Here is a 5,000-nt window from a genome sequence, read left to right as displayed (position 1 = left end):
TTTATCATAAACGATATTGTTATGTAAAGGAAATATTCTGACTCTAAAACTAATCATAATAACTCAAGATCCCACCCAATCCCCACAGTCCTCTAGATTTTTCTTACCAACAACAGCCATCTCAGCCACAGTAAAGTTGGAAACTATCTCAGTTAACATCCAAATCTGGACTTCTCACAGAAAGCAATGCTTTCAGTTTTAATGTCATGACAGTGCATTTTCCAAGTGGTGTCAATTTCTAGACTACAAGATGGGAATGATAATTTTGCTGTTTTGTGTATAAGTTACACAAAAGGCTTGAAATAATAATTACTCAATAATGTTCATCACATTTTAAGTAACTGAAGTTTAATCACTGATACTTAGATGACGAATAACATTTGTTAGTAATATTACAAGTATCAAATAGTTAAAAATATGTATATTTTCTTACAAGTTATATTTTCTTTAGAAATGTTTCTGAGGCTGGGTTATGTCTTGATTTACTTCATTAACTACAGGAGAAATAAACATAAGGTATGACTGAAGTTCATCGCTGAACAACAAAACTCACATGGTAAAAACTGCTAGGAAAGCAAACATGATCATAATAAATATATAGTTTCCTTCTAAGGATGATTATTTCTTATTCTTGCCACTATTGTTGTTGATAAGTGCTGTCAGTCAGTTCTGCCTCATAATGACAGACTCTCTTTAGGGTTTCCGAAGTAACCAACCTTGTGGTTAGCAGTCCAGTGTTTATCCTATAGCACCACAACAAATATGTTGTTAAGTGCTGTTGAGTGAATTCCAACTCATAGTGACCTTGTATAGGATTTCCGAAAGGCAGGGTGAGTTTGAACCTCTAGCCTTGTGTTTCAAACTAACCTTTTAGTCTAGTGCTAATTATAAAGTGCCATTTACAAATTTCATCATGCTTTTCGTGTCTGTTCCCTATATGACCTACCATTAGGTTTATATATTTGTTGTTGTTGTTGTTAAGTGCCGTGGAGTCGATTCCGCCTCATAGCGACCCTGCACAGGGTTTCCGAGGCTGTAAATCTTTACGGGAGTAGAACGCCTCATCTTTCTCCCGCCGAACCGCTGGTAGTTTCGAACTGCTGATTTTACAGTTCACAGCCCGATTTGTAACCACTACGCTACCAGAGGTTTATATATAGTGGGTTATATTGAATTACACTGTGATTCATACATGGAGTGCCTCATGCTATTCTCTCAGTAAATACTTTGTCTTTGTTTCTTATACTAAAACAAACAAACAAACAAACAAAATCATCTAGAATTGGAGAAAGTTTGCATTAGATGGATCACAGTTTTTGATTGCCAGGACAGTCAGCTTTGGAGATTCCAAACCACTAGCCAAAAATAAATAAATAAATAAAAGTCCATCACCATCAATTCTGTCTCATGGTCTCATGACAACCCCAAGCATGCTACAAGAATTGAGTTCCACAATGTTCTCAAGGATGTGACCTTTCAGAAGTAAATTAATAAACAGACCTTTAAGTAGTTTTGAACTGCCAAGCTTTAGTAGGTAGCATTTAACCACTTGTATTCTTACTCTGAAATTATGTGGGGTTTTTTTTTGTTTGTTTGTTTTTCTGTGTTCTTTACATTTACCCTTGACGGCAGATGGTGACACCTGGGAAAAGGACAAAGCCCATTTTCTGTTTTATATTTTCTGTGGTGCAGTGAATTATCTAATACGTCTCTTCTTGTTTTAGTTTTTGTAACTTCATCCAAAAAGCTCTTGTCCTGAGGGTTCTGGGCAAGAAGCAGTGGGAGAAGATACTAAATGGATGATATGATTCCGCTACAGATGTTAACAGAGTTAGTTGGTATATACTAAGCCATCTCTGAAGCAGGAAAGTGATTTTACTAACATCAAAGAAGAGTCAGGAGTGGAGCATGTACTTTTTACCCCAAGATCCCTGTGCATGGAATCTCCTTGTTCCAAGAACAGAAAGGTGTGACACTGGATTTGTGATAGAGGAGTAGCAGCAGAACCAAGAGTCAGAGCATAAGAAGCAGCAGTGGGCTTCTCAGCCCACCCAGTAAATAAAGCTGAGTGACTTTGGACTTGCTTGCAAAGTGGGATGCCTCCAAGCACTTAATTGAGGAAGCTAAGTTTGCTGACCCACAGTGTCATCAGTCAGAAGCTTATAGTGGAGAGGTGTGCTGTGTGAGTATTTACAGACTGCGGCTTAAGACAGAGTGGTGTGCTCTGTTGAGCATTTATCATCATCTCTAAGCAAGTTTTGTAGCATTTCCCTAGGCAAGAAAGGTTTGCCTGTGGACATGCACCACTGAGGAGAGGCTTTCCTGACTAAAGAACTGTGCCCTGAATATTTTCTGATTCTACATTGTAAACGGTTAACTTCCCTCATAGCCTCTATAATTGTGAGTATAGTCTGAGTTCTGTGTGGCTATTGCAATGAATTATCAGACACAAATGAGAAGTAGAAAGTACCGTGGGCAAGATGGTTGATGCTCATTTTTGCATTTTCAATAACAAGGAATTTATTTATGCAATTCTATTATATTTTTGTTACAGTGCTTTTACATAGTTTGTGTTTAATCTTTCCAGTTTCATCCAGGTGTATTTTTATGACATCAGAGAAAGAGAATATATTGTTGTTTTTTTCTTTAAAACAGACTAGAAAATATTGGGGAGTATTGTGGCTCCATTGGATAAACACTTTGAACCGTAAGATCAGCAGTTTGAGACCACCAGTGCTCCTTGGGAGAAAGCTGAAGATTTCTGCTCTCACGAAAGATTTAAAGCCTCAGAACCCCTAGATAGGATTGCTATGAGTCAAAACTGACACCACAGAACTTAACAGAAACAATAAGTAGATATTAAAGAGAAGAGTTTTGTTGTTACTTAAATATTTTCTTTTTAGCAGTAACAACAAAGGAAATTTCAGTTCTTATTATATTATTCCTCATGAGGTACTTTCTAATGTTAGGCAGTTAGAACAGTGAAGACAGGCTAGCCACAGGTCAACCACAAAGAATGCAGGAAACAACCTGACTTGTCAGCAAAGTCTACTAAAAGGAAAGATAGAAAAGGGAACTTTCCCCCAAACCATGCATGTATAGAAAAGACTGAGTTGATATAATGGGAAAGAAGTACATCAATTGGTCCCTGGAAAAAATAGAGATCTAGGATCTCTGTTTAGAAGTTCCAGGTGCATCCTGACCTCTCCCTAGATGGGGTAGCTCCCACTAGTTCCCACCTAAGAGTTCGGGGAAAGGGGCCACCCTGCCCAGAAATTCCTTTGCTCTATGCATGTGACATGGAATGCCATATATTCCAGAAAACTCCCATTCGAAGTGCTTATTAAAATAGGTGAAGAATCTTAATTTTGACAGCCTGTGAAAAGCAGAAGTTAATATTTTTCTGTAATACTAGTTGGCCCCAATATACCCTGGAGACCAAGATCAATGGTGAGTAAATGGAAGCTTAAATTACAACCCTTTTGAAATTGGACCTTTTCTGTCGAAGGAGTGGAAAGTTGTTCCAAGTTCCCTATGTTCAAACCTTTATTGGCCTTAGAGAAGACACAGAAAGGTACAAGGGTTGTGTAGAAATCAGCACCTACAAAAGCCACTGACAAAGCTGGCTAAAATTTAAGAACATGAGAAGCTAAAATCGAGATCCAGTGCCCTCCCCAAGACTATTCACCTTTCTCTGCTCTATTTCCTTTGCAAGATGTTTCAGGGCCCTGTGGTCCATGTACTATTCTCCATGTTTGGGTCCATGCACTGTTCTCTATGGCAGATTTGAAACAGTGGAAGTAGAAGAAAGGGAGTTTTTTTAAAAAAAATCTGCGAAGTTTGTTGAAAATTTTGAGCAATTAGCCTTGATTTTGAACTAACCTGGAAAAACATCTTAGTGGTCTTCTCTAGGAGTTGCATGGTAGATAAGAAAAATTCTATATGCGCAGCTACCCAAGAACATGAAGATAATTTAGTTGTTCAACAACAGATGCTACCAGTTGGGAATGTGGCAAACCCCAGGGCAGATCACCTGTGGAATTACCAAAAACAACCACCAGGAATAGCTACCAGGATTGATAATACCTTGACTCTTTAGAGGAATGAAACAGACCCAAATTATGCCTATCATTTTTTCTAAATTAAGACAATTTATTCAAAAGGAGAATAATAACCCAATCCTCTTTAGAGGACACCTGGTTGAGGCTGACACTAGGTGTACTAGTTCAGACCCCAGTTTATCTGAAGCTGCCATAATTTTCAATATTGTTTTTACAACCAGTCAATTCTTGGTTTGTGCATAAAATTACAAAAAACTAGCATTGGGTTCCTCAAACTTTCCTGTCTCAACTATTAGTAGTCACAACTATCTACACCAATGAGCTCTGGTAACATAGTGGTTACGAATCAGGCTGTGAACCTCAAGGTCAGCAGTTCAAAACTAACAGCTGTTTCATGGGAGAAAGATGAGGCTTTATTTTCCTGTGAAGATTTCTAGCCTAGAAACATGAACAGGGTTGCTATGAGTCAGAACCGACTCCATGGCACATAACCACCACCACCGCTGTCTATGCCAATTGTGATATGGAGGTGACAGGAGGGGGAACACCAAAAGGTTAAAATTCATGCAGGTGATTTAGTGCCCTAGAACCAAACCACCTCTTCTGACCTAGGCATTAAGACAGACACCAATTGCTTCAATTGCAGAAAACCTGGACACCATTGCCGGGAATACAGAACCTCGATGGAAAGGTGACTGGTCCCTAAAACACAACACCTTTGATGTGGTAAGTCTGGGCATTGGACACATGAATATCCAGCTTTCCCCAGGGAGGGCCATGAAAGTAACAAGACTGTTTTGGACACTGATGAATTAGAAGACTGACAGGGCCTTGGGACAATGAATGCTTTTGCATGCATCATCAAAATCTCTCAAGAGGAGAGAACAAACAAGATGGCAGATTGGGTAGAAGTGCAGTAAGGAGCTCCGTCAGCAACAA

This window comes from Chrysochloris asiatica, unplaced genomic scaffold (genome assembly GCF_000296735.1).
Source record: "Chrysochloris asiatica unplaced genomic scaffold, ChrAsi1.0 scaffold00120, whole genome shotgun sequence".
Taxonomy (NCBI): domain Eukaryota; kingdom Metazoa; phylum Chordata; class Mammalia; order Afrosoricida; family Chrysochloridae; genus Chrysochloris; species Chrysochloris asiatica.
Note: the sequence above shows the minus strand (reverse complement) of the source record.